The 13,888-nt window shown below is 43.4% G+C and overlaps 20 non-coding genes and 1 pseudogene across 20 annotated transcripts; all 21 read left to right on the top strand.

The window, feature by feature from the left end:
- The first annotated feature begins 154 nt into the window (after window positions 1-154).
- LOC124272025 lies at window positions 155-315 on the top strand. The gene has a single exon (XR_006897212.1). It is a non-coding gene; the product is annotated as a U1 spliceosomal RNA (small nuclear RNA).
- A 463-nt stretch (window positions 316-778) lies between these two features.
- LOC124272021 lies at window positions 779-940 on the top strand. Its single transcript, XR_006897208.1, has one exon. It is a non-coding gene; the product is annotated as a U1 spliceosomal RNA (small nuclear RNA).
- Window positions 941-1,404: 464 nt separating this feature from the next.
- LOC124272014 lies at window positions 1,405-1,568 on the top strand. Its single transcript, XR_006897202.1, has one exon. It is a non-coding gene; the product is annotated as a U1 spliceosomal RNA (small nuclear RNA).
- A 463-nt stretch (window positions 1,569-2,031) lies between these two features.
- On the top strand, window positions 2,032-2,195 carry LOC124272013. Its single transcript, XR_006897201.1, has one exon. It is a non-coding gene; the product is annotated as a U1 spliceosomal RNA (small nuclear RNA).
- Window positions 2,196-2,659: 464 nt separating this feature from the next.
- Window positions 2,660-2,822, top strand: LOC124272019. The gene has a single exon (XR_006897206.1). It is a non-coding gene; the product is annotated as a U1 spliceosomal RNA (small nuclear RNA).
- Window positions 2,823-3,285: 463 nt separating this feature from the next.
- LOC124272012 lies at window positions 3,286-3,449 on the top strand. The gene has a single exon (XR_006897200.1). It is a non-coding gene; the product is annotated as a U1 spliceosomal RNA (small nuclear RNA).
- A 465-nt stretch (window positions 3,450-3,914) lies between these two features.
- On the top strand, window positions 3,915-4,076 carry LOC124272024. Its single transcript, XR_006897211.1, has one exon. It is a non-coding gene; the product is annotated as a U1 spliceosomal RNA (small nuclear RNA).
- Window positions 4,077-4,539: 463 nt separating this feature from the next.
- Window positions 4,540-4,703, top strand: LOC124272028. Its single transcript, XR_006897214.1, has one exon. It is a non-coding gene; the product is annotated as a U1 spliceosomal RNA (small nuclear RNA).
- A 462-nt stretch (window positions 4,704-5,165) lies between these two features.
- LOC124272011 lies at window positions 5,166-5,329 on the top strand. The gene has a single exon (XR_006897199.1). It is a non-coding gene; the product is annotated as a U1 spliceosomal RNA (small nuclear RNA).
- Window positions 5,330-5,790: 461 nt separating this feature from the next.
- Window positions 5,791-5,955, top strand: LOC124272029. The gene has a single exon (XR_006897215.1). It is a non-coding gene; the product is annotated as a U1 spliceosomal RNA (small nuclear RNA).
- A 461-nt stretch (window positions 5,956-6,416) lies between these two features.
- LOC124272023 lies at window positions 6,417-6,578 on the top strand. Its single transcript, XR_006897210.1, has one exon. It is a non-coding gene; the product is annotated as a U1 spliceosomal RNA (small nuclear RNA).
- A 464-nt stretch (window positions 6,579-7,042) lies between these two features.
- On the top strand, window positions 7,043-7,206 carry LOC124272039. The gene has a single exon (XR_006897221.1). It is a non-coding gene; the product is annotated as a U1 spliceosomal RNA (small nuclear RNA).
- Window positions 7,207-7,672: 466 nt separating this feature from the next.
- LOC124272038 lies at window positions 7,673-7,836 on the top strand. The gene has a single exon (XR_006897220.1). It is a non-coding gene; the product is annotated as a U1 spliceosomal RNA (small nuclear RNA).
- A 462-nt stretch (window positions 7,837-8,298) lies between these two features.
- On the top strand, window positions 8,299-8,461 carry LOC124272026. The gene has a single exon (XR_006897213.1). It is a non-coding gene; the product is annotated as a U1 spliceosomal RNA (small nuclear RNA).
- Window positions 8,462-8,923: 462 nt separating this feature from the next.
- LOC124272035 lies at window positions 8,924-9,087 on the top strand. The gene has a single exon (XR_006897218.1). It is a non-coding gene; the product is annotated as a U1 spliceosomal RNA (small nuclear RNA).
- A 463-nt stretch (window positions 9,088-9,550) lies between these two features.
- LOC124272022 lies at window positions 9,551-9,714 on the top strand. The gene has a single exon (XR_006897209.1). It is a non-coding gene; the product is annotated as a U1 spliceosomal RNA (small nuclear RNA).
- Window positions 9,715-10,178: 464 nt separating this feature from the next.
- Window positions 10,179-10,342, top strand: LOC124272010. The gene has a single exon (XR_006897198.1). It is a non-coding gene; the product is annotated as a U1 spliceosomal RNA (small nuclear RNA).
- A 372-nt stretch (window positions 10,343-10,714) lies between these two features.
- Window positions 10,715-10,877, top strand: LOC124272030. Its single transcript, XR_006897216.1, has one exon. It is a non-coding gene; the product is annotated as a U1 spliceosomal RNA (small nuclear RNA).
- A 1,035-nt stretch (window positions 10,878-11,912) lies between these two features.
- Window positions 11,913-12,072, top strand: LOC124272036. The gene has a single exon (XR_006897219.1). It is a non-coding gene; the product is annotated as a U1 spliceosomal RNA (small nuclear RNA).
- A 471-nt stretch (window positions 12,073-12,543) lies between these two features.
- LOC124272034 lies at window positions 12,544-12,706 on the top strand. The gene has a single exon (XR_006897217.1). It is a non-coding gene; the product is annotated as a U1 spliceosomal RNA (small nuclear RNA).
- Window positions 12,707-13,802: 1,096 nt separating this feature from the next.
- LOC124272037 lies at window positions 13,803-13,888 on the top strand (annotated as a pseudogene; the record flags this gene model as incomplete).

Raw genomic sequence — 13,888 nt, 5'->3', positions numbered from 1 at the left:
TTTTCATAAAGTGAATGTGCTAATGTAGTGTCCTGTACATTAAACAGTATGAACAAGAAACCTGTCATGGAATATATGTGAAGCGTTGTTTAACAGACACCCGAGTGGGGTGAAGCCAGGATGATGTAAATGAAAACTGCGGCCAGGGAAAAGCATACTTACCTGGCACAGGCTTTACAGTGATCCGCAAGGCTGTGGGCCCGGGCGAGACCTTTCCATTGCACATCGGCTTGGTTGACCCCTGCGATCGTCCCAAATGTGGACGACTCGGGTGCGCAATTTATAAGTGTGGGGACTGCGTTCGCGCTCTCCCCTTTAAAACAAACCAAAATAGAAATTTTACTTCCAAACTTTTCCCCTCTCAAAGTCACTTTCAGATGATTGTTTTTCCAGGGAGGTTTTCATGCTCTATACCTTGAATGTGTATGTGTCAAGCTATATACTTAAGCAAAAGAATCTATTTCATTCAACTCTGACTTGAATATATTTCAGATGGGATCCCATTGAGAGCCAGTTGTGTTTTGACTGTCAAGTTGTCTCCCCTGCGTCCCGGACATGAGGAGAGCGTTTATACAGCTTAAATGTAAATAAACCCCGTTCTGTGTGGTTTTCTCTATCAGTATTTTTTCATAAAGTGAATGTGCTAATGTAGTGTCCTGTACATTAAACAGTATGAACAAGAAACCTGTCATGGAATATATGTGAAGCGTTGTTTAACAGACACCCGAGTGGGGTGAAGCCAGGATGATGTAAATGAAAACTGCGGCCAGGGAAAAGCATACTTACCTGGCACAGGCTTTACAGTGATCCGCAAGGCTGTGGGCCCAGGGCGAGACCTTTCCATTGCACATCGGCTTGGTTGACCCCTGCGATCGTCCCAAATGTGGACGACTCGGGTGCGCAATTTATAAGTGTGGGGACTGCGTTCGCGCTCTCCCCTTTAAAACAAACCAAAATAGAAATTTTACTTCCAAACTTTTCCCCTCTCAAAGTCACTTTCAGATGATTGTTTTTCCAGGGAGGTTTTCATGCTCTATACCTTGAATGTGTATGTGTCAAGCTATATACTTAAGCAAAAGAATCTATTTCATTCAACTCTGACTTGAATATATTTCAGATGGGATCCCATTGAGAGCCAGTTGTGTTTTGACTGTCAAGTTGTCTCCCCTGCGTCCCGGACATGAGGAGAGCGTTTATACAGCTTAAATGTAAATAAACCCCGTTCTGTGTGGTTTTCTCTATCAGTATTTTTTTCATAAAGTGAATGTGCTAATGTAGTGTCCTGTACATTAAACAGTATGAACAAGAAACCTGTCATGGAATATATGTGAAGCGTTGTTTAACAGACACCCGAGTGGGGTGAAGCCAGGATGATGTAAATGAAAACTGCGGCCAGGGAAAAGCATACTTACCTGGCACAGGCTTTACAGTGATCCGCAAGGCTGTGGGCCCGGGGCGAGACCTTTCCATTGCACATCGGCTTGGTTGACCCCTGCGATCGTCCCAAATGTGGACGACTCGGGTGCGCAATTTATAAGTGTGGGGGACTGCGTTCGCGCTCTCCCCTTTAAAAACAAACCAAAAATAGAAATTTTACTTCCAAACTTTTCCCCTCTCAAAGTCACTTTCAGATGATTGTTTTTCCAGGGAGGTTTTCAAGCTCTATACCTTGAATGTGTATGTGTCAAGCTATATACTTAAGCAAAGAATCTATTTCATTCAACTCTGACTTGAATATATTTCAGATGGGATCCCATTGAGAGCCAGTTGTGTTTTGACTGTCAAGTTGTCTCCCCTGCGTCCCGGACATGAGGAGAGCGTTTATACAGCTTAAATGTAAATAAACCCCGTTCTGTGTGGTTTTCTCTATCAGTATTTTTTCATAAAGTGAATGTGCTAATGTAGTGTCCTGTACATTAAACAGTATGAACAAGAAACCTGTCATGGAATATATGTGAAGCGTTGTTTAACAGACACCCGAGTGGGGTGAAGCCAGGATGATGTAAATGAAAACTGCGGCCAGGGAAAAGCATACTTACCTGGCACAGGCTTTACAGTGATCCGCAAGGCTGTGGGCCCGGGGCGAGACCTTTCCATTGCACATCGGCTTGGTTGACCCCTGCGATCGTCCCAAATGTGGACGACTCGGGTGCGCAATTTATAAGTGTGGGGGACTGCGTTCGCGCTCTCCCCTTTAAAACAAACCAAAATAGAAATTTTACTTCCAAACTTTTCCCCTCTCAAAGTCACTTTCAGATGATTGTTTTTCCAGGGAGGTTTTCATGCTCTATACCTTGAATGTGTATGTGTCAAGCTATATACTTAAGCAAAAGAATCTATTTCATTCAACTCTGACTTGAATATATTTCAGATGGGATCCCATTGAGAGCCAGTTGTGTTTTGACTGTCAAGTTGTCTCCCCTGCGTCCCGGACATGAGGAGAGCGTTTATACAGCTTAAATGTAAATAAACCCCGTTCTGTGTGGTTTTCTCTATCAGTATTTTTTTTCATAAAGTGAATGTGCTAATGTAGTGTCCTGTACATTAAACAGTATGAACAAGAAACCTGTCATGGAATATATGTGAAGCGTTGTTTAACAGACACCCGAGTGGGGTGAAGCCAGGATGATGTAAATGAAAACTGCGGCCAGGGAAAAGCATACTTACCTGGCACAGGCTTTACAGTGATCCGCAAGGCTGTGGGCCCGGGCGAGACCTTTCCATTGCACATCGGCTTGGTTGACCCCTGCGATCGTCCCAAATGTGGACGACTCGGGTGCGCAATTTATAAGTGTGGGGGACTGCGTTCGCGCTCTCCCCTTTAAAACAAACCAAAATAGAAATTTTACTTCCAAACTTTTCCCCTCTCAAAGTCACTTTCAGATGATTGTTTTTCCAGGGAGGTTTTCATGCTCTATACCTTGAATGTGTATGTGTCAAGCTATATACTTAAGCAAAAGAATCTATTTCATTCAACTCTGACTTGAATATATTTCAGATGGGATCCCATTGAGAGCCAGTTGTGTTTTGACTGTCAAGTTGTCTCCCCTGCGTCCCGGACATGAGGAGAGCGTTTATACAGCTTAAATGTAAATAAACCCCGTTCTGTGTGGTTTTCTCCATCAGTATTTTTTTCATAAAGTGAATGTGCTAATGTAGTGTCCTGTACATTAAACAGTATGAACAAGAAACCTGTCATGGAATATATGTGAAGCGTTGTTTAACAGACACCCGAGTGGGGTGAAGCCAGGATGATGTAAATGAAAACTGCGGCCAGGGAAAAGCATACTTACCTGGCACAGGCTTTACAGTGATCCGCAAGGCTGTGGGCCCGGGGCGAGACCTTTCCATTGCACATCGGCTTGGTTGACCCCTGCGATCGTCCCAAATGTGGACGACTCGGGTGCGCAATTTATAAGTGTGGGGGACTGCGTTCGCGCTCTCCCCTTTAAAAACAAACCAAAAATAGAAATTTTACTTCAAAACTTTTCCCCCTTCAAAGTCACTTTCAGATGATTGTTTTTCCAGGGAGGTTTTCAAGCTCTATACCTTGAATGTGTATGTGTCAAGCTATATACTTAAGCAAAAGAATCTATTTCATTCAACTCTGACTTGAATATATTTCAGATGGGATCCCATTGAGAGCCAGTTGTGTTTTGACTGTCAAGTTGTCTCCCCTGCGTCCCGGACATGAGGAGAGCGTTTATACAGCTTAAATGTAAATAAACCCCGTTCTGTGTGGTTTTCTCTATCAGTATTTTTTTCATAAAGTGAATGTGCTAATGTAGTGTCCTGTACATTAAACAGTATGAACAAGAAACCTGTCATGGAATATATGTGAAGCGTTGTTTAACAGACACCCGAGTGGGGTGAAGCCAGGATGATGTAAATGAAAACTGCGGCCAGGGAAAAGCATACTTACCTGGCACAGGCTTTACAGTGATCCGCAAGGCTGTGGGCCCGGGGCGAGACCTTTCCATTGCACATCGGCTTGGTTGACCCCTGCGATCGTCCCAAATGTGGACGACTCGGGTGCGCAATTTATAAGTGTGGGGACTGCGTTCGCGCTCTCCCCTTTAAAACAAACCAAAATAGAAATTTTACTTCCAAACTTTTCCCCTCTCAAAGTCACTTTCAGATGATTGTTTTTCCAGGGAGGTTTTCATGCTCTATACCTTGAATGTGTATGTGTCAAGCTATATACTTAAGCAAAAGAATCTATTTCATTCAACTCTGACTTGAATATATTTCAGATGGGATCCCATTGAGAGCCAGTTGTGTTTTGACTGTCAAGTTGTCTCCCCTGCGTCCCGGACATGAGGAGAGCGTTTATACAGCTTAAATGTAAATAAACCCCGTTCTGTGTGGTTTTCTCTATCAGTATTTTTTCATAAAGTGAATGTGCTAATGTAGTGTCCTGTACATTAAACAGTATGAACAAGAAACCTGTCATGGAATATATGTGAAGCGTTGTTTAACAGACACCCGAGTGGGGTGAAGCCAGGATGATGTAAATGAAAACTGCGGCCAGGGAAAAGCATACTTACCTGGCACAGGCTTTACAGTGATCCGCAAGGCTGTGGGCCCGGGGCGAGACCTTTCCATTGCACATCGGCTTGGTTGACCCCTGCGATCGTCCCAAATGTGGACGACTCGGGTGCGCAATTTATAAGTGTGGGGGACTGCGTTCGCTCTCTCCCTTTAAAACAAACCAAAAATAGAAATTTTACTTCCAAACTTTTCCCCTCTCAAAGTCACTTTCAGATGATTGTTTTCCAGGGAGGTTTTCATGCTCTATACCTTGAATGTGTATGTGTCAAGCTATATACTTAAGCAAAAGAATCTATTTCATTCAACTCTGACTTGAATATATTTCAGATGGGATCCCATTGAGAGCCAGTTGTGTTTTGACTGTCAAGTTGTCTCCCCTGCGTCCCGGACATGAGGGAGAGCGTTTATACAGCTTAAATGTAAATAAACCCCGTTCTGTGTGGTTTTCTCTATCAGTATTTTTTCATAAAGTGAATGTGCTAATGTAGTGTCCTGTACATTAAACAGTATGAACAAGAAACCTGTCATGGAATATATGTGAAGCGTTGTTTAACAGACACCCGAGTGGGGTGAAGCCAGGATGATGTAAATGAAAACTGCGGCCAGGGAAAAGCATACTTACCTGGCACAGGCTTTACAGTGATCCGCAAGGCTGTGGGCCCGGGGCGAGACCTTTCCATTGCACATCGGCTTGGTTGACCCCTGCGATCGTCCCAAATGTGGACGACTCGGGTGCGCAATTTATAAGTGTGGGGGACTGCGTTCGCGCTCTCCCCTTTAAAACAAACCAAAATAGAAATTTTACTTCCAAACTTTTCCCCTCTCAAAGTCACTTTCAGATGATTGTTTTTCAGGGAGGTTTTCATGCTCTATACCTTGAATGTGTATGTGTCAAGCTATATGCTTAAGCAAAAGAATCTATTTCATTCAACTCTGACTTGAATATATTTCAGATGGGATCCCATTGAGAGCCAGTTGTGTTTTGACTGTCAAGTTGTCTCCCCTGCGTCCCGGACATGAGGAGAGCGTTTATACAGCTTAAATGTAAATAAACCCCGTTCTGTGTGGTTTTCTCTATCAGTATTTTTTCATAAAGTGAATGTGCTAATGTAGTGTCCTGTACATTAAACAGTATGAACAAGAAACCTGTCATGGAATATATGTGAAGCGTTGTTTAACAGACACCCGAGTGGGGTGAAGCCAGGATGATGTAAATGAAAACTGCGGCCAGGGAAAAGCATACTTACCTGGCACAGGCTTTACAGTGATCCGCAAGGCTGTGGGCCCGGGGCGAGACCTTTCCATTGCACATCGGCTTGGTTGACCCCTGCGATCGTCCCAAATGTGGACGACTCGGGTGCCTGAATTTATAAGTGTGGGGGACTGCGTTCGCGCTCTCCCTTTAAAACAAACCAAAATAGAAATTTTACTTCCAAACTTTTCCCCTCTCAAAGTCACTTTCAGATGATTGTTTTTCCAGGGAGGTTTTCATGCTCTATACCTTGAATGTGTATGTGTCAAGCTATATACTTAAGCAAAAGAATCTATTTCATTCAACTCTGACTTGAATATATTTCAGATGGGATCCCATTGAGAGCCAGTTGTGTTTTGACTGTCAAGTTGTCTCCCCTGCGTCCCGGACATGAGGAGAGCGTTTATACAGCTTAAATGTAAATAAACCCCGTTCTGTGTGGTTTTCTCTATCAGTATTTTTTCATAAAGTGAATGTGCTAATGTAGTGTCCTGTACATTAAACAGTATGAACAAGAAACCTGTCATGGAATATATGTGAAGCGTTGTTTAACAGACACCCGAGTGGGGTGAAGCCAGGATGATGTAAATGAAAACTGCGGCCAGGGAAAAGCATACTTACCTGGCACAGGCTTTACAGTGATCCGCAAGGCTGTGGGCCCGGGGCGAGACCTTTCCATTGCACATCGGCTTGGTTGACCCCTGCGATCGTCCCAAATGTGGACGACTCGGGTGCGCAATTTATAAGTGTGGGGACTGCGTTCGCGCTCTCCCCTTTAAAAACAAACCAAAATAGAAATTTTACTTCCAAACTTTTCCCCTCTCAAAGTCACTTTCAGATGATTGTTTTTCCAGGGAGGTTTTCATGCTCTATACCTTGAATGTGTATGTGTCAAGCTATATACTTAAGCAAAAGAATCTATTTCATTCAACTCTGACTTGAATATATTTCAGATGGGATCCCATTGAGAGCCAGTTGTGTTTTGACTGTCAAGTTGTCTCCCCTGCGTCCCGGACATGAGGAGAGCGTTTATACAGCTTAAATGTAAATAAACCCCGTTCTGTGTGGTTTTCTCTATCAGTATTTTTTCATAAAGTGAATGTGCTAATGTAGTGTCCTGTACATTAAACAGTATGAACAAGAAACCTGTCATGGAATATATGTGAAGCGTTGTTTAACAGACACCCGAGTGGGGTGAAGCCAGGATGATGTAAATGAAAACTGCGGCCAGGGAAAAGCATACTTACCTGGCACAGGCTTTACAGTGATCCGCAAGGCTGTGGGCCCGGGGCGAGACCTTTCCATTGCACATCGGCTTGGTTGACCCCTGCGATCGTCCCAAATGTGGACGACTCGGGTGCGCAATTTATAAGTGTGGGGGACTGCGTTCGCGCTCTCCCCTTTAAAAACAAACCAAAAATAGAAATTTTACTTCCAAACTTTTCCCCTCTCAAAGTCACTTTCAGATGATTGTTTTTCCAGGGAGGTTTTCAAGCTCTATACCTTGAATGTGTATGTGTCAAGCTATATACTTAAGCAAAAGAATCTATTTCATTCAACTCTGACTTGAATATATTTCAGATGGGATCCCATTGAGAGCCAGTTGTGTTTTGACTGTCAAGTTGTCTCCCCTGCGTCCCGGACATGAGGAGAGCGTTTATACAGCTTAAATGTAAATAAACCCCGTTCTGTGTGGTTTTCTCTATCAGTATTTTTTTTCATAAAGTGAATGTGCTAATGTAGTGTCCTGTACATTAAACAGTATGAACAAGAAACCTGTCATGGAATATATGTGAAGCGTTGTTTAACAGACACCCGAGTGGGGTGAAGCCAGGATGATGTAAATGAAAACTGCGGCCAGGGAAAAGCATACTTACCTGGCACAGGCTTTACAGTGATCCGCAAGGCTGTGGGCCCGGGGCGAGACCTTTCCATTGCACATCGGCTTGGTTGACCCCTGCGATCGTCCCAAATGTGGACGACTCGGGTGCGCAATTTATAAGTGTGGGGGACTGCGTTCGCGCTCTCCCCTTTAAAACAAACCAAAATAGAAATTTTACTTCCAAACTTTTCCCCTCTCAAAGTCACTTTCAGATGATTGTTTTTCCAGGGAGGTTTTCATGCTCTATACCTTGAATGTGTATGTGTCAAGCTATATACTTAAGCAAAAGAATCTATTTCATTCAACTCTGACTTGAATATATTTCAGATGGGATCCCATTGAGAGCCAGTTGTGTTTTGACTGTCAAGTTGTCTCCCCTGCGTCCCGGACATGAGGAGAGCGTTTATACAGCTTAAATGTAAATAAACCCCGTTCTGTGTGGTTTTCTCTATCAGTATTTTTTCATAAAGTGAATGTGCTAATGTAGTGTCCTGTACATTAAACAGTATGAACAAGAAACCTGTCATGGAATATATGTGAAGCGTTGTTTAACAGACACCCGAGTGGGGTGAAGCCAGGATGATGTAAATGAAAACTGCGGCCAGGGAAAAGCATACTTACCTGGCACAGGCTTTACAGTGATCCGCAAGGCTGTGGGCCCAGGGCGAGACCTTTCCATTGCACATCGGCTTGGTTGACCCTGCGATCGTCCCAAATGTGGACGACTCGGGTGCGCAATTTATAAGTGTGGGGGACTGCGTTCGCGCTCTCCCTTTAAAACAAACCAAAATAGAAATTTTACTTCCAAACTTTTCCCCTCTCAAAGTCACTTTCAGATGATTGTTTTTCCAGGGAGGTTTTCATGCTCTATACCTTGAATGTGTATGTGTCAAGCTATATACTTAAGCAAAAGAATCTATTTCATTCAACTCTGACTTGAATATATTTCAGATGGGATCCCATTGAGAGCCAGTTGTGTTTTGACTGTCAAGTTGTCTCCCCTGCGTCCCGGACATGAGGAGAGCGTTTATACAGCTTAAATGTAAATAAACCCCGTTCTGTGTGGTTTTCTCTATCAGTATTTTTTTCATAAAGTGAATGTGCTAATGTAGTGTCCTGTACATTAAACAGTATGAACAAGAAACCTGTCATGGAATATATGTGAAGCGTTGTTTAACAGACACCCGAGTGGGGTGAAGCCAGGATGATGTAAATGAAAACTGCGGCCAGGGAAAAGCATACTTACCTGGCACAGGCTTTACAGTGATCCGCAAGGCTGTGGGCCCGGGGCGAGACCTTTCCATTGCACATCGGCTTGGTTGACCCCTGCGATCGTCCCAAATGTGGACGACTCGGGTGCGCAATTTATAAGTGTGGGGGACTGCGTTCGCGCTCTCCCCTTTAAAAACAAACCAAAAATAGAAATTTTACTTCCAAACTTTTCCCTCTCAAAGTCACTTTCAGATGATTGTTTTTCCAGGGAGGTTTTCATGCTCTATACCTTGAATGTGTATGTGTCAAGCTATATACTTAAGCAAAGAATCTATTTCATTCAACTCTGACTTGAATATATTTCAGATGGGATCCCATTGAGAGCCAGTTGTGTTTTGACTGTCAAGTTGTCTCCCCTGCGTCCCGGACATGAGGAGAGCGTTTATACAGCTTAAATGTAAATAAACCCCGTTCTGTGTGGTTTTCTCTATCAGTATTTTTTTCATAAAGTGAATGTGCTAATGTAGTGTCCTGTACATTAAACAGTATGAACAAGAAACCTGTCATGGAATATATGTGAAGCGTTGTTTAACAGACACCCGAGTGGGGTGAAGCCAGGATGATGTAAATGAAAACTGCGGCCAGGGAAAAGCATACTTACCTGGCACAGGCTTTACAGTGATCCGCAAGGCTGTGGGCCCGGGGCGAGACCTTTCCATTGCACATCGGCTTGGTTGACCCCTGCGATCGTCCCAAATGTGGACGACTCGGGTGCGCAATTTATAAGTGTGGGGGACTGCGTTCGCGCTCTCCCCTTTAAAAACAAACCAAAAATAGAAATTTTACTTCCAAACTTTTCCCCTCTCAAAGTCACTTTCAGATGATTGTTTTCCAGGGAGGTTTTCATGCTCTATACCTTGAATGTGTATGTGTCAAGCTATATACTTAAGCAAAAGAATCTATTTCATTCAACTCTGACTTGAATATATTTCAGATGGGATCCCATTGAGAGCCAGTTGTGTTTTGACTGTCAAGTTGTCTCCCCTGCGTCCCGGACATGAGGAGAGCGTTTATACAGCTTAAATGTAAATAAACCCCGTTCTGTGTGGTTTTCTCTATCAGTATTTTTTTTCATAAGTGAATGTGCTAATGTAGTGTCCTGTACATTAAACAGTATGAACAAGAAACCTGTCATGGAATATATGTGAAGCGTTGTTTAACAGACACCCGAGTGGGGTGAAGCCAGGATGATGTAAATGAAAACTGCGGCCAGGGAAAAGCATACTTACCTGGCACAGGCTTTACAGTGATCCGCAAGGCTGTGGGCCCGGGGCGAGACCTTTCCATTGCACATCGGCTTGGTTGACCCCTGCGATCGTCCCAAATGTGGACGACTCGGGTGCGCAATTTATAAGTGTGGGGGACTGCGTTCGCGCTCTCCCCTTTAAAAACAAACCAAAAATAGAAATTTTACTTCCAAACTTTTCCCCTCTCAAAGTCACTTTCAGATGATTGTTTTCCAGGGAGGTTTTCATGCTCTATTGAGAGCCAGTTGTGTTTTGACTGTCAAGTTGTCTCCCCTGCGTCCCGGACATGAGGAGAGCGTTTATACAGCTTAAATGTAAATAAACCCCGTTCTGTGTGGTTTTCTCTATCAGTATTTTTTTCATAAAGTGAATGTGCTAATGTAGTGTCCTGTACATTAAACAGTATGAACAAGAAACCTGTCATGGAATATATGTGAAGCGTTGTTTAACAGACACCCGAGTGGGGTGAAGCCAGGATGATGTAAATGAAAACTGCGGCCAGGGAAAAGCATACTTACCTGGCACAGGCTTTACAGTGATCCGCAAGGCTGTGGGCCCGGGGCGAGAGACCTTCCATTGCACATCGGCTTGGTTGACCCCTGCGATCGTCCCAAATGTGGACGACTCGGGTGCGCAATTTATAAGTGTGGGGACTGCGTTCGCGCTCTCCCTTTAAAACAAACCAAAAATAGAAATTTTACTTCCAAACTTTTCCCTCTCAAAGTCACTTTCAGATCCAGGGAGGTTTTCATGCTCTATACCTTGAATGTGTATGTGTCAAGCTATATACTTAAGCAAAGAATCTATTTCATTCAACTCTGACTTGAATATATTTCCAGATGGGATCCATTGAGAGCCAGTTGTGTTTTGACTGTCAAGTTGTCTCCCCTGCGTCCCGGACATGAGGGAGAGCGTTTATACAGCTTAAATGTAAATAAACCCCGTTCTGTGTGGTTTCTCTCCTATCAGTATTTTTTCATAAAGTGAATATGCTAATGTAGTATACCATACATTAAACAGTATGAACAAAGAAACCTGTCATGGAATATATGCTGAAGCGTTATTTAACAGACACCGAAATTGAGGTGAAGCCAGGATGATGTAAATAGAAACTTTGACCGGGGAAAGCATGCCCCACCTGCTTTGGGCTTTTACAGTGATCATGATAGGACTGTCACGACTCAGGTGCACAATTATAAGTGTGGGGGACTGCCTTAGCGCTCTCCTTTAAAAACAAACCAAAAATAGAAATTTTACTTCCAAAATTTCCCCTCTCAAAGTCACTTCTCCAGATGATTGTTTTCCAAGGGAGGGTTGCTTAAATGCTCTCTATACCTTGAATGTGGCTGGCTGTCCAAGCTATATGCTTAAGCAAAAGAATCCTGTTTCTATTCAACTCTGACTTGAATATATATTTCATAGATGGGGATCCCCATTGAGAGCCAGTTGTGTTTTGATCGTCAAGTTGTTCCCCTGCGTCCCGACATGAGTGAGAGCGTTTATACAGCTTAAATGTAAATAAACCCCGTCTGTGTGTGTGGTTTTCTCTATCAGTATTTTTTTCATAAAGTAGTCAATGTGCTAATGTAGTGTCCTACATTAAACAAAGTATGAACAAGAAACCTGTCGCGAACATATGTGCTGCTTTAACAGACACCTTAAGGGGTGAAGCCAGGATGATGTAAATGAGAAAACTGCGGCCAGGAAAGTACCACCTGGCACAGGCTATTTTACAGATCCGCAAGGCTGTGGGTCAAAGCGAGACCTTCATTTCGTAATATCATTTGGTTGGATCTTCGCGATCGTCCCAAATGTGGACGACCTGGGTGCGCAATTTATAAGTGTGGGGACTGCGTTCGCGCTCCCTTTGAAAACAAACCAAAATAGAAATTTCCAAACTTTTCCCTCCAAAAGTCACTTTCAGATGATTGTTTTTCCAGGGAGGTTTTCAATGCCTATACCTCTTGAATGTGCTGCTCGCCATACTACAAAAAGAATCTTATTTCATCCAATCCTGAATTTTGAATATATTTCGTGTGATGGATCCCATTGAGAGCCAGTTGTGTTTTGACTGTCAAGTTGTCTCCCCTGCGTCCCGGACATGAGGAGAGAGCAGTTTATAAGAAGCTTAAATGTACAACAAACCCTGTTCTGTGTGGTTTTCATCAGTATTTTTTCATAAAAGTGAATGTGCTAATGTAGTGTCCTGTACATTAAACAGTATGGTGAACAAGAAACCCGTCATGGAATATATGTGAAGGTTGTTTAACAGGACAATCTGTGGAGCGGGTGAAGCCATGCTGTGGATGATGTAATGAAAACCGCGGCCAGGGAAAAGCATACTTACCTGGCACAGGCTTTGGCTATGATCCGTAAGGCTGGCCCCGGGCGGTGACCTTCCATTTGCACATCGGTTTGGTTGACTTCGCGGGGATCGTCCCAAAATGTGGACGACTCCGGGTGCGTAATTTATAAGTGGGGACTGCGGCTCTGCCTCCCCTTTAAAACAAACCAAAATAGAAATTTTACTTCCAAACTTTTCCCCAAAGTCACTTTCAGATGATTGTTTTTCCAGGGAGGTTTTCATGCCTCTATACCTTGAATGTATGTGTCAGCCATATACTTAAGCAAAAGAATCTTATTTCTATTCAACTCTTGACTTGAATATATTTCAGATGGGATCCCATTGAGAGCCAGTTGTGTTTTGATTCGTCAAGTTGTCTCCCGCAGCCCCTGGACACATGAGGAGAGCGTTTATACAGCTTAAATGTGTAAATGTCCCCCGGTTCTGTGTGGTTTCTCTATCAGTATTTTTTTTCATAAAGGTAAGATGTGCTAATGTAGTGTCCTGTACATTAAACAATAGTATGAACAGCGAAACCTGTCATGGAATATATGTGAAGCGTTGTTTAACAGACACCCGAGTGGGTGAAGCCAGGATGATGTAAATGAAAAAACCGCGGCCAGGGAAAAAGACACTTACCCAAGTACAGGTTTGTGCGATCCGTAAGTACAAAATCTGGGCGAGACCTTCCATTGCACATCGGTTTCATTGACTCCCTGCGATCGTCCTGCAATGTGTAATGACTCCGGGTGCGCAATTTATATATGTGGGGATCATGCCCGTGCCTCCTTTAAAAACAAACCAAAAATAGAATGACTTCCAAACTTTTCTCTCCAAAGTCACTTTCAGATGATTGTTTTTCCAGGGAGGCTATGCTCTCTATACCTTGAATGTATGTATGTGTTGCCATATACTTAAGCAAAGAATCTATTTCATTCAACTCTGATTCGAATATATTTCGCAGATGGGATCCCATTGAGAGCCAGTTGTGTTTCTTTGACTGTCAAGTTGTCTCCCTGCGTCCTGACACACGAGGAGAGCGTTTATACAGCTTAAATGTAAATAAACCCCGTTCTGTGGTTTTCTATCAGTATTTTTTCATAAAGTGAATGTGCCAAATGTAGTGTCCTGTACATGCTCAGTATGAACAAGAAACCGCCGCCGGAATATATGTGAAGCGTTGTTTAAATGGTGACACCTCGAGTGGGGTGAAGCCAGGATGATGTAAATGAGTAAACCGCGGCCAGGGAAAGCATACTTACCTGGCACAGGCTTTACAGTGATCCGCAAGGCCAGGGCCTGGGGCGAGACCTTCCATTGCACATCGGCTTGGTTGACCC

The sequence above is a fragment of the Haliotis rubra genome, unplaced genomic scaffold (assembly GCF_003918875.1).
Source record: "Haliotis rubra isolate DU_JTF1 unplaced genomic scaffold, ASM391887v1 Scf1652, whole genome shotgun sequence".
Taxonomy (NCBI): domain Eukaryota; kingdom Metazoa; phylum Mollusca; class Gastropoda; order Lepetellida; family Haliotidae; genus Haliotis; species Haliotis rubra.
Note: the sequence above shows the minus strand (reverse complement) of the source record. Positions and strands in the feature narration are given on the sequence as shown.